At 39.0% G+C, this 26367-nt stretch overlaps 1 protein-coding gene across 3 annotated transcripts in view; it reads right to left on the bottom strand.

The window, feature by feature from the left end:
• ARB2A (ARB2 cotranscriptional regulator A) overlaps window positions 1-26367 on the bottom strand; it is a 793098-nt gene that overhangs the window by 418589 nt on the left and 348142 nt on the right. The gene's annotated exons all lie outside the window — the stretch shown is intronic.

Raw genomic sequence — 26367 nt, 5'->3', positions numbered from 1 at the left:
TTGCAATACTTAAGTGGTCACGCTTACAGGATCTCATGACTGATCAATGGACCCCATCTTCTACAGCCATCTTCCTCTTTCCTAGTCAACCTGAGGTTCACAGTGAGTTCATACCCCTTTATTATCTGACACCTTTGATAAATGCCCATAAATGCCCGGCGGCCCTAATCACTTAGGACAAACTTGTCTCCATGTTGCAGGAAGCTTGTACAAACTTCATGCAGATATATTCAGTAGCCAAGAAGCTCATTTTCAATGCAATGGTATTCCAAAATGCAGCCACAAAGACTTCCTCATTCTTTTCTTGGCCCGTGCTTCCTCAAAGAGTGCTGCTTGCAATTAAAAAATCTGTATCTTTCAATTTGACAGACTCTGTACTAGACCTTAAGGGTAGATATACAATTCTAAAATGCAATATTTATCCTTGGTAAAGGTTTATGCTCCCAACATTCACCAAATACAATTTCTTCAAGAAAATATCCAATGTAAAATATGGAAATATCATTATATGGGGAGACTGCAATCTTGGAGTGGACCCACATCTAGATTCTACCTCTTGAAGCAAAGCTTGCACCTTTTCCATCAGCTCAAACTCAGCTTTTATGCCAACAATAAAGCAGGACAATTCCTGGCTAACAACCTTAAAAACAAAAAACAAAGAGCCATGACAAGAATATCTCACCTTGTGCATCCCCGCACTAAACATAAATTAATAAATCTGCAGGATACTGCGGAGACATTTGCTTATTATTATGGGTCTTTATATAATCTAAGGGATGATGAACACGCACATTAACCCACTTAAGTAGATATAAAAACATTTTTATCCCAGTTGAAGCTCCTGATGCTCTCTGAATCACAGCTTGGTAGTTTAAACACCATATTCACCACCTCTGAAATTATCAATTGATTGATGCATTACAGAATAGTAAATCACCAGGCCTGGATGGGTTTACCAGTGAATACTACAATACTTTTAAAGATCTCCAAACACCAGGGCAGTATAATATTCACAATACAGGTGCTATATTTATGCCAGGCTACTCAAGTTTATACCTCCAGTTTATTATTTAAACCTTTTACTATCTTCAATGATACCCACCAGGGATGCCCTTTATCTCCTTCCATATTCAATTTCTTGAGAGAACCCCTAACTGAAGCTATTTGCTCTCACCCCTTCATTTCAGGCTTTCAATTCCACTCAAGACCTCAATAAATAAATGTCTTTGCAGATGATGTACCGTAATATAACTTCGGACAAATCCATCTGTAGGCTCACCAAATTTTTTTTTTAATACAAACGTTTTTATTTGGTCATAATGCAGCAAACAGTATAACAAAGGCAGATACAATGCTGTTATATAGATCAAAATACTGGTACATTCCATTGTAGAAAACAAAAGAAATTAAGCAGCATCATTAGTAATAAACGACCAAAGAAAAAAAAGAAACCATAAGGAAAACCCGTAATTGATCCTACTTGACTAGCTCTAACCAGTCCAGTTACAGAATTGCTGATATTAAGGGACGGGTTGTCCGCTTCAAATTAACTTAACTTGAAATAAATGGTAAACTAAACCGCTGACTATTCAAATATGAGCCCGTTCAAATCGTTTCTCTGCATCTCAATAACTCGTCTAAGTACTGCTCAGTGAATAACGGTGGCCCTCCCCAGGTGACAGTGCATATTCAGAAATTAAAGCGGAGGGAAAAGGTGACTATGCTCCATCCCGCCGGTAGTGAGCTCCATCCAGATTTTAAACCATCACCGGAGGGGGACCCTGTAAAGGCCCCACTCTAGCGGAATCATTGTTGGTGGGCCACTTGGCCCATTTAGCAGGGCTCACCAAATTTTAACCCAATTCATCTCCTTTGCTTATTATAAAGTTAACTTTGCCATTATACTGAACCTAGGCATCCATAAGACAACAAAAGACTTGTTCATACAATTGCCTTATTGCTGGACAGAAAAATGTATATGTACCTGGGTATCATTTTGACTTTCATTACTGACTCCTTGGCAACAAACTGTAAGCCCCAAATTTTCATATTGGATAAAGAATTTCATCATTTATCTCAATGTGAACTATCGCAGTCTGGTAGACCATTGTCCTTTAAAATGCCGATACTCTCTCTGATTTAATATTTATGCCAAACATTACCTATGCCTCTTAACCACTTAAGGGCAGGGCCTCTTTTTTAGATGTGTTGTTTACAAGTTAAAAACATTTTTATTTATTTTTTTGCTAGAAAATTACTTTGAACCCCCAAAACATTATAAAAAAAAAATTTCTAACACCCTAGAGAATAAAATGGCAGTCGTTGCAATACTTTGTCACACCGTATTTGCGCAGCGGTCTTACAAGTGCACTTTAAAAAAAAAGAAAAAAGAAGACACTATTTTGAATAAAAAAATAAGACAACAGTAAAGTTAGCCCAATTTTTTTATATTGTGAAAGATAATATTACGCCGAGTAAATTGATATCAAACATGTCAAAATTGCGCCCGCTCGTGGAATGGCAACAAACTTACCCTTAAAAACCTTCATAGGCCTCATTTAAAAAATTGTACAGGTTTCATGTTTTGCATTACAGAGGAGTTCTAGGGCTAGAATTATTGCTCTCTCTACCAATGGTGGCAATACCTCACATGTGTGGTTTGAACACCATTTTCATATGCGGGCGCTACTCACGTATACATTCGCTTCTGCACAAGAGCTTGACAGGACGGGGCACGATTAAAAAAAAAAATAAAAATTCTTATTTATTTTACCTTTTTTTTTTTTACAATTTTTACACCGTTTTTAAAAAAAAAATGTGTCATTTTTATTCCTATTACAAGAAATGTAAACATCCCTTGTAATAGAATAAAAGCATGACAGGACCTCAGATCTCATATTTACACTAAAATGCAATAAAAAAAAAAAAATTGTAATTTAAAAAAAATGGCCCTTTAAGAGCTATGGGCGGAAGTGGCGTTTTGACGTCGCATCCGCCCTGCAGTGTCATCGAGACGGGTGGGGGCCATCTTCCCCTCACTCATGTCCATGCACAGCCAGCGGAAGGATCCGATTGCCTCCACCACTGCCGAAGGGTCCGGTAAGTGGCAGAGGGCACCGGATCGCAGCAGGAGGGGGGGCCCTCTTCCACCGCCGATAAAAGTGATCTTACGGTGAATCCGCTGCAGAGACCGCTTTTATCTTGTACCGGACCACCGGGAAAACACGGCACGGACACGGTTCTCTAGCTCTGCTGGGAACTCCATGTGCTCTCCTCCAATGATCAGACTTGTCCTGACAAGCCCACGCTGCACAGCCATTCACTGGGACGATCAGTGGCCTGCTGGTTCCCCCCCCCAGCTCTTATGCAGTTGAGAACAGAGGGAATGTGATCACTTATTAAAAAGGGGGGGGGGGTTCATATCTATACAAAAAGGTTTTGCATTTTATTTCCATTTTAAACTCCCTCTTTAAAAAATATTTATGGAAAAAACAAAACAAGGTGTTCTGATGTCCAACTAATTAAGCACAGGAAAGTCTGGTAGCCTTGGTAGACAAAGTCTACTATATAGCCACTCAGCTAGACCAACTCAAGCACTGGTTTCACATTTCGAAAGACGTCTTGTGGGTGGACATACTGTAGAATCTGCTTCGGTACCCACTTCTGATTTAAGCTTACTTCTACTGGCAGACCTGTGGAAGCCATTACAACTAGGAAACCTCCCTCTGTAAACTACGTTTTTTCTGCTAGCATGGAGAGCACTACACATCACCCGTCAGTGCACAGCTTACATGAGGAAGATGTTCACCTACCTTTTGTGATATTAGAATCACTTATCCCACATATCGCAGTTAAAACATGGTATCATCGTGGTATATCAATGACTGATGACTAATTGGGAATAAACCCAAAAGCATGGGGGATTTAGTCGAGGAATACAGGCTACCCAACTCTGAATATTCTACATATATTCATATTACTCATTTTTTATCCACCACTCCTACTTCGCTAGTTCATAACCATCCCAAGGCTTGACAATTCTATACCTTCTCCTTGCAACCTAGCAGAGGCATAAATAGTTTTCAAATGATGTTGCTGTTCACCAAAACTCCTCCTCTTAAATTGGGAGACAGACCTTCAAAAATCCTTTACCATGTCCCAATGGCTCAAAGCACTTAATTTTGCTTACTGCAGAACTCGTGTTAATCTTTTGGAACGAACGCACAAAATAATAAACCATTGGTATTTCTCTTCTAATTCTCCCCTCTGCTGGTAGGGCTATGGCCACACAGGAATAATATTGCATATCTTCTGGACTTGTAAAAAACTTGTTACAGGGGAATGAGTCAGAAGGTATTAAAGTGGTTGTACAGTGCCTTGAAAAAGTATTCATACCACTTGACATTTTCCACATTTTGTCATGTTTCAACCAAAAACATAAATGCATTTTATTGGGATTTTATGTGATATACCAAAACAAAATGGCACATAATTGTGAAGTTGAAGGAAAATGATAAATGGTTTTCAAAATCTTTTCCAAATAAACATTTTAAAAAAGTGTGGCGTGCATTTGTATTCAGCCCCTAAGTCAATACTTTGTAGAACCACCTTTCGCTGCAATTACAGTTGAAAGTCTTTTTGGGGATATCTCTACCAGCTTTGCACATCTAGAGAGTGACATTTTTACCCATTCTTCTTTGCAAAATAGCTCAAGCTCTGTCACATTGGATGGACAGCTTCTGTAAACAGCAGCTTTCAAGCCTTTCCACAGATTCTCAATTGGATTTAGGTCTGGACTTTGACTGGGCCATTCTAATACATGAATATGCTTTAATCAAAACCATTCCATTGTCACTCTGGCTGTATGTTTAGGGTCGTTGCCCTGCAGGAAGGTGAACCTCTGCCATCAAGTGCAACCTGTGTGTGTATGCTTTATGTCAATATTACATTGTATATCCCTGTATGCTGCGGTCGTTTAAGTGTCTATTTAATAGACTTTTTATTTTTAATTATCTAGGCTTCCTGCTGAAACCACTGCTTGTGGAAGAGAATTCCAAATTTTTACCGCTCAGAACCCTCTACGCAGTTTCTGGTTAAATTGCTTTTTCTCTCATTATAGTGAATGGCTGCAAGTTTTTTTAAATGCCCTTTCACAGAAAAAGTTTTATTCCTATTGTGGGGTTCACTAGTATGGTATTTGTACATTGAAATCATATCCGCTCTCAAGCGACTTTTTCTCCAGAGAGAATAAGTTCAGTGCTTGTAATCTTTCCTTATAAAAAGGCAGTCCCTTTATTAGCTTTGTTGTCTTTCTCTGTAGTCTCTCCATTTCCAGCACATTCTTCCTGAGGACCGGAGCCCAGAACTGGACGGTATACTCCAGGTGCAGCCAGACCAGAGTTTTGTAGAGTGGGAGAATTATTTTATCTCTGGAGTTAATTTCCTTTTTAATGCATGCCAATATTCTATTGGCTTTGCTTGCAGCAGCTTGGCATTGCATGTGGTTGCTGAGCCAGTCATCTACTATAATCCCCAGGTGCTTTTCCATCCTAGATTCCCCCAGAGGTTCTCCCCTCTGAGTAAATTGCATTCATGTTTTTGCTGCCTAAATGCATAATTTTAAATTTTTCTACATTAAACCTCATATGCCACGTAGTTGTCCACCCCATTCATTTGTTCAGATCTTTTTGCAAGGTTACCACATCCTGCAGAGAAGTGATTGCCCTGCTTAGCTTATCATCTGCAAGTACTGAGATTGGGCTGTTTATTCCATCCTCCAGGTCATTTATGAATGAATTGAATAGGATTGGTCCCAAGACAGAACCCAGAGGGACCCTACTTTCCACATTGGACCATTCAGAGTACTCCCCATTTATCACTACAATCTGAACTTGCCCTTGCAGCCAGTTTTCAATCCAGGTACTCACCCTTTGGGCCATGCCGACAGACCTTATCTTGTATAGTAAATGTTTGTGGGGAACTGAATCGAATGACTTTGCAAATCCAGATACACTACGTCTACGGGCCTTCCATCATCTAGATGAAGGACGGTTAATAGAGTTAATAGCTCACTTCCTCAGAAGGTTAACAGATTTGTTTAGCAAAAACGATTCTCCATGAAGCCATGCTGCTTACTGCTAATCATACCATTTTCATTACTAAAATCTTGTATATATTGTTGTATCATCCCCTCCAAGAGCTTGCAGACTATTGATGTTAGGCTAACTGGTCTGTAGTTCCCAGGGATATAACTTGGTCCTTTTTTAAAGATTGGCGCTACATTGGCTTTTCTCCAATCAGCTGGTACCATACAAGTCAGTAGACTGTTCCTAAAAATTAAGGGACAACAGTCTGGCAATTACTTGACTGAGTTCCTTAAGGATCCTTGGGTGCATGCCATCTGGTCCTGATTACTTATTTATGTTAAGTTTTTCAAGTCTGATTCTAATTTTATCCTCCGTTAACCATGGGAGTGGTTCCTGTGATGTGCCATGAGGATAAACATTGCAGTTTTGGATACTGATGTCCCCCGTTTTCCCTCGTGAAGACTGAGGAGAAGAATACATTAAAAAATTTGCCATCTCACCATCCTTTGTAACCAGAGTCCCTTCATCATTCTTTATGTACTTAAAGAATTTCTTGGGATTTTTCTTACTCTCCTCCACTATGTGCCTTTTGTGTTCCATCTTAGCCGCCCTGATTACACACTTAAATTTCTTATTGCATTCTTTGTACAGTTGAAATGCTGATGATGATCCCTCAGCCTTGTATTTTTTGAAGGCCTTCTCCTTTGCTTTTATATTCATTTTTATGTTGGTGTTTAGCCACCCAGGGCTTTTATTAGCTCTTTTAATTTATTACCCTTTGGTATGCACTGACTAATACCCTTATTTAGGATGCTCCTAAAGCACACCCATTTTTCCTCTGTGTTCTTTGTCCCTAGGATGTTATCCCATTTAGAATCTTCTAGCAAGGATCATAGCTTAGGGAATTTGGCTCTTTTGAAATGTAGTGTCTTTGTATTCTCTTTGTGTTTCCTTATGGTTGTAACATAACAGAATGTGGAACATTTCAAGGGATACGAATACTTTTTCAAGGCACTGTAAACTTTTTTCTTTGCATTAAAATAACTGCTCTCTGCAATAGTAGAGCAAGCAGCGGTCCATTACCTCCTCTTCTGGAGTCCTCGCTGGCGCTCTCTGCTCATACTCCTGCATGTATACTTAGAAGCACTTAATTGGGTGTACTATGGGGGCACATGTGTGGATGTGCTCCCGTCTGCGTCCATAGACAAAGACAACCTGGCTTTGTCATGCCCCCCACTCCATTTAATTTACAGCAGCAGGAGCCAATGGCTCCCAATGCTGCCTGAGCCTCCTTTGGGACCAGGAAGTGAAGCATTATTGCATAAGTATTCGAGTCTAGTCAAAGAATGATTGGGGGGGGGGGGGTGAATGTTGGTGGGCACACCTTTCCTGTTGATTGGTTCCTTGCCAGGGGGTGGAGTGGTAGGTCAGGGAGAGCTTTTAGCGGGAGTGAAGTGACGTCATTGACCAGGGTGCCTAAGCCATGGCTGTCTTTTTTGTTTTGTATTATAAAGGCTAAAAATAACAAATTTCACAACTGACTTTTGCGCAATTAACCAAACTCTCCATTACAATACAGATTCTAAAACTCAAAATGCATACTGAAACAAATCTATCCCTTACAATACAATGTAGAAAAGCTATAGTGGAGTATTTCAGCATTTTATTGTTGGATAGGTAGCACCTGGAAGGCTGCAAAAACTGTAAGCAGGGACTAGTACATGAAAGGTCAGAGTTGTGAGTTCAGTCAGCTTCCCATGGCAGAAGGAAAAGGAAGCTTTATGACTCCAGTTTATTGCTCAGATTAGCAGAATTTTTAAATTGCTGAAGGAGAAAATAATTTAAGTCTCAAAAATGCATCCTGTGGTCAATTACACTTAACTCTTGCCACAGCCACATTAGTCAAACACACATTAACCGCTGGTTTAGTTTTAACCACTCACAAAGCTGAAAATCAATCCTCTAAAAAGGGGAAGAAAAATAATATTAATAGTCACTTCATCCGGTTCTAACAGGAAGGTTAGTGCAGAAATGTGTTTTTTATTTGCTAAACATATATTTTTATTGCTTTTCGTCTCCACAAACTAGGCTCAAATAATGATTCAATGATCCCTTTTTAGCTTTGCATCCTAAAACCCAAGGTGATAAAGCACGCCGTTTACTCAAGACTCAGTAACGGCGTCGCAGCGCCGTTTGCCTGATAAACTGCCCGTTCTAGATCGGCTAGAAGCATTATTTTGCGGTGTATATTCCCATACATCTTTTATGATCCATGACTAGTTATGCAGAATATACTTGCATTATACTTAATCCCTGTGCTGCCTTAGGGTCTTGCACACTGTGCACGTTATGATTTTAAGATACATTTAATCATTTTGTTTTCATATATTTATTTTAGAGCCAGTGAGACATTTTGCTGGGAAAAAAAATGCGTTGTTAAAATAGAATACAAAATTGAAAAAAAAGAAAAAAACAGTTTGCAGAGACACACCGGTGAGCTGGTATAGAGGGAACAGGTGCAGGTATATGTACATTGTATCTGGGGAAGCATCAGCTCGTGGGGGGTAATGCACTAAACAGCAAAGGTGGAATTATGCCTTTTGTAAATGGCTCTCCCAGGTGCATTGAAACGCTGGTGGTATAGATCATTAATCCGCTGTAATTTCGCTTCGCTGAATGAATGGCTGAATAGTGCGGCTGTGAAAATATAATTATATTTTGCTTAAGCATATAGCCAGACCCTGAGATCATTTTGCACTTGCTGCTCATTATAACTGGCTGTCTGGGCTTTGTGCTGGGTTTCTTTTGTCCGGATTAATAGACGAGCACAGTGTGAAGATGTGGTGAAGTAGTTCAGATGCTTTCAATAGAAGCACTGAAATCTTCTCCATCAGAGGGAGGAGTGTTTCTCTTCAGTCTGGGACGACAGACAAATAGTTATGTCAAACAACAAAACCATATAACGCTAGACAGATTGCCCATGGTGCTCACTACATACAGTAATCCTAAATGCCAGAGGATTAGGAAAGATTAAAACTTACAGTGCCCTTCATATAGCGTTACAACCTTGTTGCATATTATATTGCACTGATTTAATATTTGATCAACAAGACACCTATGAAACCTACATGTACACCTACATTTCAAACTTGAGATAAAGTTAAGCATATGACTAAGGTGTGTTTTGAGCAGAACATATGTGCCCTGATGGTAAAATAATTAATAATGCAATATCCGAATAGAAAGGACTTGCATTATCTATGACAGGGATTCAGGTTCAAGATCACACATTCTCCAGTGCAAGTAGACATAGAAAAAAAAAATTTGTTTGCATCAGCAATAGGCAGTTAACCAGCAAGAACTATTTTGGGCATGCAGCATCAATCATTTAAGTTACCTCTTTTAAAGCATATCCCATGTACCGCTGGCTGCTGTCAATATCCTTCCTCCAGTGACACTGGATATTACCCACAGCATGGACTTCAGCCACTGTGGTGTGGGGGGGGGGGGGGGGGATGGACGAGCAGTGGGTTCAACTGTGATGTGAAGGACTTGTACCACTCACCCCACCATTCCTGTCACCTTTTCCATGTACAAACTTACTAGTACTCATCTCCCATAATGCAAGTCATTCTGTTGATGGACAGGGGAGAGCCTGTCGTTCACACAGACACATTTTATTGCAGATAACTTGTATAACTGTTGTGGTGTCCCTAAAAAATGTTTAGTTGGATTTGAGCACTAAGTTTACCTTTTGTACCTTTAGAGTCCATTCACACAGGAGCAACTTTGGGTCCGACTTGAAGTCGTCCCAAGTTGCCTCAAGTCGTGCAACATGATAAAATAAATGTAAGTGAATGAGAGCCGTCTTAATGTACACTACTGAAGTCGCTCCAACTTCAGAAAAGGTTCTTATACTACTTCAATCCGACTTCTAGGCAACTTGTACCCATTGATTTCAATAGAAGTTCCCTCCAAGTCTGATCCCCTGTCTTAACTGAAGCAACTTTCCAGGAAGTAAAAATAGTTTTCTAGGCAAACCCCTCCCTCCCACAGAGCTGATTATTATGTGATTGACCACTGGTAAAGTCCCCTGTCCTGGAAGCAACTTCAAGTTGCCTTGTAAGTTGCCTCAAGTCGTGCTGTGATTCATACTCAAGTCGTGTCCAAGTTGCCTCCCAAAGTCTCGCTCAAAGTCGTGTTGCCCCTGTGCGAATGGACTCTTATGTTTGTCAGATGTCAAGTAGTTGGACAGTGTAAGTAAACAATCTGATCAATGTCATCTGACCATCCAAACAAATATGTACAAAATAATGTGAATGTCAACCCTCTTTCCAGGCACCACTTGCGTTAAACTACCCATAAGCTCAAAGTTCAGACTCAGACTTTTCCTTTAGTGACCCAAACTACACAAGCCTATTGCTAAATGTGTATGATTTAAGCAGTCACCTCTACTTCTGCACTTCTTTACTATGAAATGCATTATAAATATACAAACACCCTCGTATTTAGTCGGCAGGCAAGCAGAAGTACAAACAATATCTAAGAGGGTATTAATCAAACAAACTCATGTATAATCAATAAATGCTTCAATTATTTGAAAATAGGCCTATTCGCAGTTGGACTGGAACCACTCGCGGCAAGACTGAGAAGGGATAGAGAGATTATAGGGTTTCCGAAGAGCCACGGGGAAAGAGGTGGTATCATTGTAAGCCGATGATACCCTACTATACTTGGGCGATACACAGGAATCTTTGACCGCGACTATGAATCTTATTAAAATTTTTGGTACACTGTCTGGCTTTTCAATTAACTGGAATAAATCAGTGCTAATGCCCCTAGACCCACTGACAGAACCCCTGTCTGATTGTGCATCAATGATCCAGATGGTGTCCTCTTTTCCATACTTGGGAGTGCCGATGTCCCCAGACATTTCTCAATACACCCCCCTCAATCTTACTCCTCTACTAATTAAATTCAGAGAAAAATGTAAGGCCTGGTGCAAATTACCATTATCGGTAGTGGGGAGGGCTAATCTCATAAAAATGGTGTGGGCACCGCAACTGTATATCTGCCATAACTCCCCGGTGTGGATCCCTAGGTGCTGGTTCGACAAGATAGACTCCCAGTTTAGGGAACTGATATGGCGCAAAAAGACTGCCAGAATTAGTTTATCCACCCTACAATATAAAAAAGAAGGGGGGCTAGCAGTCCCACATGCTAGGACATATTTCCTCGGCTCCCAGCTACAGCAATTGGGAGGATGGGGACTAGAAGACTCGCTAGACCCAATACGTAGGATCCTAGGTACCTCAGCAGACGACTCTACCGCACTATCCACCCTAGAAGCAGGGTATGCACACCTGAACAGGGGAATTCCATCCATAACTTTACTAAAAACACTATGGTCACATATTAAACGGTTAATAGGTGTGTGAGGTTTCATTGCTCTCACTCCCATATGGAGAAATGCAAGCTAAAGAGAGCTATTGAAGCTTAAGGGGTTCAGCAATTGGAAGGCAAAGGGGATTCAATTCTTGACAACTGTCTAACGGTCATGTCCTCTAGTCCTTTATGGAAATTCAGGCGGAGTTCAGGATCCCACTTACTGATTTTTTTCAAATACCTACAACTAAGGCATGCTTTACAAATGCAGTCCAGACTTACGCTGATCCGACTAAATGATCATGCCATTGTACAGTCAATCCTAATGGAGAGCGAAAAAAAGGGTATGATCTCTAGAGGATATGGTATTATACTTAATGCAATTCAGGATTCCGCCAAACTACCTTGCAGGCGTAAATGGGAGGATGATGTGGGACCGATGGATGGAGAGACGTGTAATATTTGCCTCGCCTCTGCCCCCTTGGTCTCAGTGTCAGCCTTGCAAAAATTGTCACACCTATCTACTGCACAGAGTCTACAGAACACCTGTCAGACTTCAGTTGGGGACTTTGTGAAACACCCCTATGCCCAAAATATATGAGGGATCATGGTGACCTTCTACACATGTTCTGGAAGCGTCCAAAGCTTTTTCAGTATTGGACTGGGATACTTGAGGTTATTCCTCAGGTGTTTACTGTCGTCATTTCAAAAACTCCCGCAGTGTGCCTGTTGGGTGCCTTGGAGGAGATGTTGACTTCTGCTGCCTACACAGCGATAATCCGACTACTTTATGTAGCTCAAAAACTAACAGCGCAACTCCGGATGACCCCCTGGGGGTCCCCACCAGGCAGCAATGGATCGACCAAGTAAATAAAATGTTAATAAGAGAAAATCTGACCTATCACAGAAACGCACCCCACAAAGTTTACACAATGTGGCAGGAATGGTTGGAAATTCCAGGTTTAGCACCGCCCCCCCCCCAGTTGGTCAAATACAGACTATTACAGGGATAAAGAGCCAGGCAGAACAGAATCACTGGATTAGAGAGCACGTATTCAACCTCTGCATAGAGATGTGGGCAGGGTTTGGCAGCGGGGCAACCTATCGGATTGAAACAGGCTCCTGGGGCTCTGGGAACAGGTCCAATCCTTTAGTTTATACCAGGTGTGTGTTCTGAATGTTTTCATGATTTCTTCTTTTTCTTTTTTGTGTTTTCTTCTTGAACCTCACAGCCACTAGAAATGTGGGAATCTTTCCTCTTTTTCTGTATAAATGTCCCTTGCAGACTATTGTAACATATATGTCAGATGCCGACTGTACTGCTATATTATTGAACTATATACTTGTTTGTGGCATGTGATAATTCACGTTCAAATAAAACCTTTTTTGATAAACAAAAAAAAAAAAAACATGAATTCAAGGTCCCCAAAAACTGACAAAGATTTTTTAACATCCAACCAAATTCTAAAATGAAAGATAGGATTTTTGTCTGCAGGAATACATCCTTTTAAATGCAGTCATTGCAGGACACAGCTCTAAATTTGTAGATCTTGACTGTTGGTTATGCCACCGGCAGGAGGACATTAGGTATAAAACAAAAGAGCAGACTAGGGGTGCCCCATGCTGGTGCCTAAATTCTCACGCTGCTAGCCAAGTTCTGCTAGTAATACAAGGGAAAAATAAAACAACAAAACAGGTGAAAGGCAACACAATTACATAGGTGGGTGCTGTGCCTTCCAAAGAAAGAAGCATTTTTACATAGATTACCCAACAATCCTATTTTTTCTCTTGTTCATTGGAGGACACAGGGCTAATCTTTGACTTTTGAGTCAACCCAAAGCAGTGCCTTTAGAGTGTGTAAAAAAAAAAAAAAGTTAACAGAAAGTAAACCTGTAATCAAAGGAAAGTAAAATCCTTGCAAGATAGATAGGCCCTAACTCTTTGAAGCTAGGCAAATAACTAAATTCTGCTAGCAGCATGGGGGTTTGGGCAGGTGGTACTATAACCCAATGATCAAGTTCTAAATATTAAAGTTGTGTCCTCCAATGAATGGGAGAGAATTTTTTTGGAGGTCAATTTAATTAACTTAACAAAATTACTATGTACACAAAATCGTAGTAAACATTTTGTAGGTTATAAGCCAGCCCAGTTATAGTTTCCTTTGTCATTATGCTCCATGGAGATATAACTCTACACAGAGCAGTGACACATTCATCAATAAAAAATAAATAAAAACATTTTCAAATGTAACCAATCTTTAACTTGAACTTGTCTTCATATCCCCAATAAAGCAGCATTCTCCCTGGGCAAAGAGGACTGCGGTCCCTTAAGACTTTGTAGGAGTGCACATTCTCTGGTAGCAAACATGCTGCCAAGAGAAGAAAGCAGGGGGAGGAACTGATCAGTGTGCTGCTGCTCTTTTATTGTCCTGCATATTATTTCTGCTATAGTGCCACAGCTACTGTGGTAGATCCAGCCCTGGGAATGCACTAGTATGCATAGCTGGATGAATGGATTCAAAGAATTGTAAATCTTTTTGCAGGTAAAAAAGGTACTAATATACATATTCCAATTGTGTATTTAGTGGATTGCCTGAAAAACAGTTTTAAAAAAATACTTTTTTCAACCAAATAACACAGTTAAAAGTGATAATAAGATTCATGTATCAGGGAAAAAATGAAATAAGCAAGGTGAGCTGTAGGGTCACAACCCAGTGTCACTATGGATGTGCCCCCTGCTGTACTGCGGTTCTTTGAGTAGCAAGGTTTCAACAATCCCATGGTGCTAGCATTACAGAGGTGCAAAGGTTCATAAAGTTAAAGTATAAAAGAGCAAAGGGCGATAGTATCATGATAAGATCACAAGGCTGCTGTTTCAAAAGCTTCAGGAGTATTTTTCCATTTACTAGCAACTAGTGTTTCACTTATAGAAAAATAAAATATCAACATAGGTGTTGCTAATATTTTATAACCTAGCTGTAGTCTAATTTTGTAATTATTATTTAAGCTACTGAATAATCCAAATTGTTATCATGCATTACAGTGCAGACATTCCAAGGCATTTAATGTATTACCTTAAAGTGGTAATACCATGCAATTAAGGCACAAAACATTGCAAAAGTTGTTCCTTTTTCATATTCTTCGGCTAATGCTTTTAAAACACTGCAAACAGTATACTGAAAATGTCTTCTCACATTTACCATATTATTCTATGTCTACAACTATCAATTGATCAGCTTAATGAGATGCTGTTACTTTGCCCACAAAGGGCAAAGAGACAATTTTTCTGCAAAGAGCATCCCCTGACCCTCCTATGTGCACCTTACCTGCCATCCTTCGATACCCAGCACTTTCAGTCATGGAAGAGCATGTGACCACCTCCCCTGTGACAGTGCTCTGGTCTAGCAGCCAATCGCCAAGCCTTCACACGAACTGGAGAAGTGACTTCACCACTCCCCTGGGTTGCTAACAGCAGGTATTTTAATAACGGCTATAGAGGAGGATGGAGTGGCAAAGAAATACTAGAAAAGTGCTCATAGGGCAGTTCTAGGGATGTCTTTGCAGAAACATGGTGCCTTTTAGCTACACTATATTACCAAAAATATTTTGGACACCTGCGCGCGCACACACACACACACACACACACACACACACACACACACACATTAATGGCATTCCTGTCTTAGTTCATAGCTTTCAATATTGAGTTGGCCAACCCTTAATACCTATAAAAGCTTCAACTCTTCTGGGAAGGCTGTCTACAAGGTTTAGGAGTGTGTCTATGTTTGACAATTCTTCCAAAAGCGCATTTTTGAAATAAGGCACTGATGTGGATATAAAGGCCTGGCTCACAGTCTCAGAGTTGCAGCTGTTATAGCTGCAAAGGGGGCCAATTCAATATTGAACCCTACAGACTAAGACTGGGGTGCCATTAAAGTTGATGTGCGTTTAAAGGCAGGTGTCCCAATACTTTTGGTAATATAGTGTATATATTTCATATGTTCATATTTTAGCAGTGTCAATAGCAATTATAATGTAAAAGTGTAGTATAATATGCTGACAAAAAATATTAACTGTCTTCAGCTGACAGTAGTCGAAATGATACAAAATTATGCTGACTGGTTGCTATGGGTTGCTGCATTTTGCATATAGCTATTATCTTAAACAAACATGACAAAGTTCGCAAAATCACAAAATTTCTACATATAAAACACATTGCACCATATGTTCATTTTTTCTTGCAATTTACAGCATTGTCTAGTAATAGATTTTTTTTTTTTTTTTAGAATATATTAAAATCTTGCTGAAATGTGTTGGATTTTCAGATGGCCATTTTGAGTTTTGTGTGGTAGACCTCTGCAGGGTTAAAGGCGATATTGCTGTTACCAAATCCAGATGTTCTTTCCGCACCACCTTCTGAACCACTAAAACATTATAAATTGTGAAATTTGCTACTTCAAACGCTGGCCAAGGTCTACCACACCAGCCGTGGTGGCCATGACTACAACCACCAACAACGCTTTTATATGAAACACATTTACTGCATTTTTAGAACACCGTTATATAAGGTTACACACTTTAAGGTAAAATAATGTTTTTTAACTAAAGAAAACAGCATTCCCAGTGGAATGCTGTCATTTCCACACTAGCAAATCTAATTATTGAAAATTAATCATTCAAATTACTGGTTAATTAGCTCATTAGTGGGTATTGGTTAAGCACTGGATTCTCCTGATGTGGTATTTTGATCATAAAATATAGTACCTGATTAAGTTCAGTCATTGGAATGTGTTTGTAAATACAAGGGCTTGGCGAGAACAGATGAAAGCTGACAATTTATAACCATTCACTTAACCTACATAAAACTTTCTGGGACAATGGGGCCTACATATCATGTGTCAGAAAGGCAACACTGAACAGCTAATTGGTGCAAGGTGCGTACTGTGCCAGTCTGTGCCTAGATTTTAACCTTGATCTTTTTCAAGACAGTTTCACTGAACTAAAGGCAGCATGCCTAGAGAATAGGTGACAGCATGCATGTGTTCAAAGTAAACTTGTTACTCACTTTGTTAGTAATGCCGTTATTTCATAGTGAGATCATGATTATTTCTTACTATCTGCACACAGTACTTATACAATTACAGAAGAATGTCATTAAACTTATATAATGCAGCATACATAATATGCCTATTTTAAAAAATGGATTAAAAATAATCACTTTAATGCAGGAAAAGCCCTACCAATTATTTTAAAACTTACATTTTGGTCTTCCGTTTCTAAAAATATAAAAGCAAAACCCCAAGTCCCAAGTAATCACTTTCCGATAAACCAACATGAACAGTAAACTTCAAAGTGTGTCGGAGGTTAGGGTGTAAAAGTCTAGGTAAATTAGCAAAGTATACATGGCTTAATCACACCAGTGATTCCATACTATACTTGAGAAAAGATTTAGTGGTTTAGGACAACACTTGGGAACAGCACAGAAACAATTTGAAAAATATTTCCTTGGCAGGACTGATACCTGGCCTTTCTGAATCACTGCACTGTAATGACAGTAATGTTTCTACTAACCCCCAGAAGACACACAATTTATGGGGGTGTAAGCACTTGTGTTTGTACATTTAACGGGGCGGATGTTATATGTAACAAAGTCGGATAGAGAATGTTTCTACTATGCTTACAATAATGCTTTTTAAAAACAAGTTAGTAAATTTCATTTGTCTATCCTATTAAGTTCCTGTATGCTTAACCACGTTGCGCCCACGCTATAGCCAAAAGACGGCTACAGCCATATCAGTGTCACGTGTAATCAGTACCACATATTAGTGCCATCTGTCATCAGTGCCACCTGTCAGTGTCACGTGTCATCAATGCCAGGTATCAGTGCCACGTGTCTTCAGTGCCACGTATTAGTGCCATGTGTCATCAATGCCACATATTAGTGCCATCTGTTATCAGTGTCACGTGTTATCAGTGCCACGTATTAGTGGCATCTGTCATCAGTGCCACATGAATGTCACATGTCATTGTCCTGGTGCTCCAGGGCCTTCAAAAGTGTAATAGGCAGTCAACAAGTTAGATGTGTAATTTATGCTCCTAGAACACGTGATGGTGCTCCCTGCATGTCGGGCCTCTCTATGTGGCCAACAACAAAAACCTCACCATTCGTCTTACTAAATACCTTGGAATGTCTACTTTCAAAAAAAGGGGTTATGGGGGGGGGGGGGGATTTGTACTTTCCTGGCTTGTTCGGGTCGCAAGAAATGAGATAGGCCGTCAGTACATCAGATGTGATCAATTTTGTATGATTTGCACCACAGCTTCTAGACTCTCTAACTTTCACAAAGACCAAATAATATCCACTAATTTGGGTTATTTTTACCAAAGATATGTAGCAGTATAAATTGTGGCCAAAATTTATAAAGGAAAATTAATGATTTGCAAAATTTTATCACAGAAACAAAAGAAAAATGTGTTTTTTTTTCAAACTTTTCAGTCTTTTTTTATTTATAGCGCAAAAAATAAAAAACCCCAGAGGTGATCAAATACCACCAAAAGAAAGCTCTATTTGTGGGGGGGAAAAAAAAGGACAAAAAATTAATTTGGGTACAGTGTTACATGATTGAGTAATTGTCATTTAAATTGTGAGAGCACCGAAAGCTGAAAATTGGTCTGGGCAGGAGGGGGGTGTAAGTGCCCAGTTGTCAAGTGGTTAAAACTTTCTTAGTTCACCTGCAATGTCACACAGATACCTGTTAATACTATCAGCAAAGACCACCTAAAGCATCTCACTGTGATGGTGTGTGAATGATGCTGCACTGCTCCTGAATTCATATGCAGCATTTTTTTGTGTTTGCTATGATTTATACATATTGCAAGGAATTGGTTCTGAAGAAACAGTGGCTTGTTTCTCACTGAATTCCCTTGAATGTTTCTTCCATTGCACATGTGTTGTATTATCAGTCTGAGCTCCACTGCTACTCTGGACAGGTATTGCAGCTCTTCCCCTGTGTGATGTCGGTAATCTCCACCCACTGCTCACAAGGAAGAGGACCAGGGCAGGGGGTTAACCACAAGTAAACAGATGGAATTAGTGATTTCTATCCATTACATATTAAAGAATTATAAAGCTCTGAGATAGGGACAATTTGGGACCTTGTTTGCATTGCCTTTCCTTCTGTTTTAATCACTTTACCCCCAGGCTAGTTTTGTATTTCTCTCTCAAAAAAAAAAAATATAATAAATAATAATAAAAAATAAATACATTATATACACATATACACACAGTTGTGCTCATAAGTTTAAATAACCTGGCAGAAATTATGATTTCTTAGCCATTTTTTTTCCAGAGAATATGAATGGTAACAAAAACTTTTCTTTCACTCATGGTTAGCATTTGGCTGAAGCCATTTATTATCAATCAACTGTGAAAAATAGGGGTTTGCCTCATTTAAATGACTGAACTGCCTGTGCGTCCCATCCCGAAACAGATTATAGAACAAGATTCCTCAAAAAACTGGACTTTGAATGGACATGAGGCAGTAAGGAGTAAAACATTTTTATTGTGCAATACATAAATTACAACATCAAACAGACAACCAATGATAAAAACATGTGAGGGAAATGAGCAGGGAGACCAGCTGAAAGAAAGGAGGGGGCTCGTAAATGAATGTCCGACCCGTTTCAATTGCACATATAGTGCTGATCTTCCTCAGGGACCATGCGGCTTTCACCACTCCAAATGCTGTGATCCCCAAACATAAAATGATTTCACCAGCAGCAGAAAAAGGCACTCAAATACTGGGATTGATGTATCTGTCCTGGCCAGATCGGGATCGCCACCCCAAGTATCCTAGATCAATCTGTGCTCCCACAGTTGCTTGTGGTAATTAGGGAGGTTTTAACTACAGGAGGTAGTGTCCAATTATTATTTATTGAAAACATACACATATTTTATATCCATCATGGAGGGTGTAGCCTCTCTGACTGTGCGGCTGACAGATCCTATACTCTTGTTCCATCTACAAAGGTAATTGGTCACGAGGATGAAAATCACAGGGTCTTTCCCTACATGATCTCGTTTGGACACAGTTTCATCGCACAATACGGGAACCCTGCTCTGGTTGGCTACACCCTCCATGAGAGGTTATATATATATATATATATATATATATATATATATATATATATATATATATATATATATATATATATATATATATATATATATATATATATATATATATATATATATTTTTTTTTTTTTTTTTTTTTTTTTTTTAATTTATTTATTTTTTATTTTTATTTTTATTTTTTTCAATAAATAAGTGCCTTTGCCATCAATTTTGACCATATTTCCTGTGCCTTTGTAGCTCACACATCCCCAAAACATCAGCGATCCACCTCTGTGTTTCAAAGTAGGAATGGTGTAACTTTCATCATATTCCTTGTTGACTCTTCCCCAAAATGTAGCATTTATGGTTGTGGCTAAGAAGCAAAATTTTGGTCTCATCACTCATCACAAATGACTTTGTGCCAGAAGGTTTGAGGCTTGTCTCTGTGCTGTTTGGCGTATTGTAAGTGAGATACTTTGTGGCATTTGCGTAGTAATGGCTTTCTTCTGGCGACTCAAACATGTAGGCCATCTTTCTTCAAGTGCATCTTGAAACAACCACACCACATGTTTTCAGAGAGTCCTGTATTTCTTCTGAAGTTATTAGTGGGTTTTCCTTTGCATCCCAAACAATTTTCCTGGCAGTTGTGGCTGAAATTTTAGTTGGTCTGCTTGACCGTGCTTTGGTTTCAACAGAACCCCTCGTTTTCCACTTCTTGATTAGAGTTTTAACACTGCTGATTGGCATTCTCAATTCCTTGCATATCTTTTTATACCCCTTTTCTGATTTATACAGTTCAACTAACTTTTCCCGCAGAAATGTCAGTGCAGCACTGGATGAAAGATGCAAGGGTCTGTCAGGAGTCCAGAAACTCATTGACCTTTTATACACACTCACACACAATAATTACAAGCAAACAGATCACAGGTGAGGATGGTTACCTTTAATAGCCATTCAAACCCTTTTGTGTCAACTTGTGTGCATATTATCAGGCCAAAATCACCAAGGTATGTAAACTTATGAGCACAACTGTATATATATATTATTATACAGGTTTTATATAGTGCCAACAGTTTGCGCAGCGCTTTACAACATGAGGGCAGACATTACACATTTTTGTAAATAATTTATTATATCAACACTGAGGAAATTATATATATATATATATATATATATATATATATATATATATATATATATATATATATATATATATATATAAACACACACACACAAATACATACACACACATATATACAAATATAGCCTATTGGCAGGAAGTGGTTAAACCTTTTGCAGTCTGAAAGCCAGCTTTTCATAACATTAAATTATAACATGGCTTATTTAGCAATTATATTTGCTATAATATTTATTTTAACAAGGGTGAAGTTTTATTTTAAGACATTCCCATATAGCATAGGCAGGGGCCAAAGGGCCAAATACATTTCAAGAACTAGAGCAGCACATTGTGATATAACTCTAATATCAGCGAAGGATAAACATATTCCAGTTTATTGGTAGTATATAGTAAAACTGATAGTTTCAATTTGATTTTAGTTGCGCTCTTTTCAAATGTTTTTGCTGTTACACAGATTGCACGAAAAACTGGCTATGTTTTACAAAGAAACATTTTCTATACGACAAAGGTTTCCCAGAGCGCCCTGTGATAGCAGGGCAACTAGCTTTGCAGCTCTGTTGTCCGTTTTTGACACTGAACTCAGCCTTCAGATAAGAGAGGAGAAGTTACTGTGAATTCTTATTTTAATGCTGTAAGCAATGGCTTTTTTCTAATCATGCCAATGATGTGAAAAGTATACTACAGAATCACATGCTGACTAAATATGAGACAACAGAATATAAATGTTCAAAATGTATTTTAAAATTAAAAAAAGAAAAAAAAAACAGACAATGTAGAAAAACCTGAGTATTTTGCCTACTCATAGTGTGAATGTTTACAGTATAATGATACAGGATTCATGTGACCAGTAGGTCCATTACCACTTGCTGACCAGCCGCCGTCGTTATACAGCAGCAGGTCGGCTCTCCTGCGTGTACTGCCGTAGCTGTACGATGATTCTCATGCATGTGCAGTTGCAGGCAGGTGCGCTCTCACTCCCGCTGCGGGAACGCACCCGCCAGTGCGGCGGACAATATTTTCACCAGCGATCGCCTAGTACAGAGGCAGAACGAGGATCTGCCAGTGTAAACAAGTAGATCCCCGTTCTGACTGGAGACATGGCAGAGATCTACTGTTCCCAGTGATTGGGAACAGTGATCTCTGTCATGTCCCTGGCAGCCCTTCCCCCCTATAGTTAGAATACACCCAGGGAACACCCTTAACCCTATGATCGCCCCCTAGTGTTAACCTCTTCCCTGTCAGTGTAATTTTTACATTGATTAGCGCATATATTTTTAGCACTGATCAAAGTAATAATATCACTGGTATGCAAAAAGTGTCATTTGGGGTCAGAATTGTCCACCCCAATGTCGCAGTCCCGCTAAAAATTGCAGATCGCCGTCATTACTAGTAAAAACAAGAAATAAAGTCCCTAAATCTATCCCGTAGTTTGTAGATGAGATAACTTTTGTGCAAACCAATCAACATACGCCTATTGGGATTTTTTTTAACCAAAAATATGTAGAAGAATATATATTGGTCTAAATTGATGAATAAATGTGTTTTTTTTATATATATATTTTTTTTATATGTATTGAAGCAAAAAGTTAAAAAAAAAAAAGTATTTTTTTCAGAATTGTCGCTCTTAGTTTGTTTATAGCGCAAAAAATAAAAACCACAGAGGTGATCAAATACCATCAAAGAAAAATTTTGTTTGGGTACAATGTCACATGACCGCGCAATTGTCATTCAAAGTGATGCAGTGCCGTATCGCAAAAAATGGCCTCGTCATTAAGGAGGCAAAATCTTCCAGTCCTTAAGTTGTTCAATTATAAGTGCTTTATGCAAGCTGCAGTGGTACATATTTATTAGCGCTGCACGATTAATCATAAAAAAAAAAAAATCACAATCTCGATTCAACCCACCTCACCATCTTAATGCAGAGCCACTCTTTGCTAAGAGCGGTTAAAAAACAAAAACAAAACATAAACTGTGTTTCGTCAGATTAGGCGACCCGTCAGAAATTGTAACAGAAGTGACATTCCAATCAAGGCCATCTTGCTACACCCCAAACTCCTCCACAGTAACACTTCAGTGAGACAGCAGCAAGTGGACCGCTTGTTACACCCACCGGAGTCTTGCATGTCACACTTAAACGGAGCCAATATGGTGAAATACAGTATTTAGAAATCTGTCAGACTGTTTACATGTTCAATTATAAAAGCAACAGTGTTCTCTCAGATTTGCAAACCTGTGAGATCAGCAGGCTTGCCGTTGCTTTTAAAATTCAACATCTAAACAGTCCGTCAGATTTCTAAATACTGTATTTCACCATATAAGCGTCATTTACTGTTAAAAAGAAGTGTGAAATGCAAGACTCCGGTGGGTGTAACAAGATGTCCGCTTGCCACCTTCTCACTGCTTCGTTCCTGTTGACAAGTGCGGGGTGTAGCAAGATGGCGGTGACGAAAAATCACTTTCGTTACAATTTTTTTTTCCCATTCGTTTTTATTTTATTTTCAAACTTACACAGAAAGTTGTTGAACATCCACATAACAGCAACTGCAAGTTGTTACAGAATGTAATAGAACAGGTAGACAAAAAAAAAGTAGCTGCATAGGTACATCCATAATATAAATCATGCTACCCTTAATGGCTTGGCACTTATTTGGGGATGGCGCCGCCGCCACCACGCACCCTGTACCCCCATGGGGAACTAGCTGTGCCCTGGTGCCCGGCCCAACGCTAACCCTCCCGCCTACGAGTGGTTGAGCATGTTTCCGGGTATGATAGTGCGTTTATCCTTTAACATGGATGGATGCAAAGTAGTTCAATATTATTGTAACTTCTCCGAAACGTTCAGATCTACCATATGTCCAGCGTTAATGCAGTACAGCTATTTAGTTCACTATTGTTCAGTTATTTTTGAAATGCAATTACAAACTGAATGAAACAAACGCTGATAACTACACAGTGCCACCACTCCACTCTGCATGCATCTTGTGACAAGAGTCACATTCTCCTGCATGTGTTAAGCTAAATATCCGTTAGCGGGAACTCACCTAACCAACAGTTCCAGTTATCATTAAATTTTTGGTTAGCTTCCTGACTATAGGCCACATTTTTTTCGTATTGAGCAGAGTTCTGTACTCTTAATCATATCCGAAACATTCGGAGCTTTGTTGGATTTCCACAGGGATACTATGGTGATACGAGCTGCAGTAAGAATCTGAATTATTAATGGGCCAAATTGTTTGGGAACATTCCCTATCTTTTGGTGGAGGAGGGCCATTTCTGCTTGTGGGGAGAGAAGAAGGCCCGTAACCTTCGAGTTTAGGCGAAATATTCCATTCCAGAAACGACGTAAGCGTTTGCATGCCCAAAATATGTGGAACATTGATCCCACTTCTCTGCAACTTCTCCAGCACTTAGGATCTGTCGAGGGAAAGATCCTGGATAACCTAAGGGGGACTAGATATCTTCTGTTAACCATTTTCAGTCCCAATGGTTGACACATTTGATTGCTCCAAATGTTGTTTGTCTAGCCTGTTTCCAGTCTCTAATACTAAATGATACTCCAAGATCATTCTCTCATGCAAGCATATGGGCTGTTTTAGTATACGTTTCCTTGGTCTGTAATTTAGCATAGCTCCTAGATATACCTCCCTTTCTATATGGCCTATTATGGAGTTCCTGCCATATCTCTCCATTTACAGCTATAAATGTTATATCATTGTCTCATTGTGCCTGACTTGTAAGGTTTCATAGTGGTTGTAAGTCGGATGTGTAGTATTTTGGTCTGCAATGAAGGATATCCCCCAGGAGAGCCAAGGGAGCACTTTAAGAGACGGGATCAGATATTCTAAGACTGGAGTCGGGGCTTTAATCCTAAGCTGATCTTGTTTGTTGGTTTGTTTCTGATGAATCAGGTTCCAAGAGTTTACCGAGGCCCTAATTGCTGGGATGTTTAGCATGTGTCAGAAGGCCAGTTCTAGAGGCAAGTAGTAATGATGGTAGATCCCGAGACGTAGTAGAGGCTTTTTCAAGCTCCACCCAGAGTTTATCAGAAGTTCGATCAAACCAAGAGTGGAGTTGATCCACTATTGTTACAGTATGGTATTGTCCTAACACCGTGAGGCCCACCCCTCCTTCATGTTTAGTTTTGTAACATCCGGAATAGAATTTTGGGGACCTTTCCTTGCCAAATGATTTTTTTTTAAAGTATAGTGTCAATTCTTTTAAAAAAAAATTATGGAATTATGGTGGGGATTGTATTTTAGGGCGTACTAGCATCTTAAATGCTGCTATGCGCCCTAGCCAGCGCTGAGAGATAGAAAAGATGCATCACTTGGCTCTTTTTAGATCAAAAAGGATGAACTTTGGTCTGTAAATTAGGTAATTTTAACCACTTAAAGCCTAAACCTTTCTCTGATACTTGTTGCTTACAAGTTAAAATCAGTATTTTTTGTATTTTTTGCTAGAAAATTATTTGGAACCCCCAAATATATATATATATATATATATATATATATATATATATATATATATATATATATATATATATATATATATATATATTTTTTTTTTTGCAGAGATCCTAGAGAATAAAATGGTGGTTGTTGCAATATTTTATGTCGCACTGTATTTGCGCAGCGGTCTTTCAAACTTCATTTTTTGGGATAAAAAAAACCTCAAAGAATTAAAAAAAAAAAGGAAACCTTAAAGTTAGCGCGATTTTTCTGTATAATGTGAAAAATGATGTTACGCTGCGAGAATCGTGAACCTTATTGTAAGCGAAAAAATTGTGAATCTCATTTTATCCAGAATCGTGTAACTCTAATATTTATAATTTTCTAAAGTTAAAGCTATTATAATAAATACAGTTTTGCTTATAAGTTTACATACCCTGGCAGAATTTATGATTTCTTGGCCATTTTTCAGAGAATATGATTAACACCACAAAACATTTTTCATAATGGCAACAGAAACTATCCAAATGACCCTGATCAAAAGTTTACATACCCTGGTGATCGCTGATGTTTTGAGGATGTGCGAGCTACAAAGGCACAGGAAATTTGGTCAAAATTGTTGGTAAGATGAATGCAGTATGTTATCAAAAATACTGGAGGAACATTTGCATTCAACAGCCAGGAAGCTGCACATGGGACGTACTTGCACATTCCAACATGATAATGATCCAAAACATAATGCCAAGTTGACCTGTCATTGGGTAAAGCAGAATAAAGTGAAGGTTTTGGAGTGGCCATCTCAGTCTCCTGACCTAAATATCATTGAGCCACCCTGGGGAGATCCCAAATGTGCAGTTCATGCAAGAGAGACCAAGAATTTACAGGAACTGGAGGCTTTTTTCCAAGAGGAATGGGCAGCTTTACTATCTGAGAAGATAAAGAGCCTCATCCACAAATACCACAAAATACTTCAAGCTGTCATTGATGTTAAAGGGGGCAATACACGGTATTAAGAACTGGGGTGTGTAAACCTATCAGGGTAATTTGGGTAGTTTCTATTGCCATTATGATTTAAAAAGAGTAAATACAGTTGATTGATAATAAATGCCTCCAGCCAAACACTAAACATGAGTTAAAGAAAAGTTTTTGTGTTATCATTCATATTCTCAAAAAATGGCCAAGAAATCATAAATTCTG

The sequence above is a fragment of the Lithobates pipiens genome, unplaced genomic scaffold, assembly GCF_037356315.1.
Source record: "Lithobates pipiens isolate NorthernLeopardFrog02 unplaced genomic scaffold, aLitPip1_a1.2 Scaffold_3, whole genome shotgun sequence".
Lineage (NCBI taxonomy): Eukaryota > Metazoa > Chordata > Amphibia > Anura > Ranidae > Lithobates > Lithobates pipiens.
The sequence above is the reverse complement of the archived record's forward strand: the minus strand, read 5'-3'. Positions and strand labels throughout refer to the sequence as shown.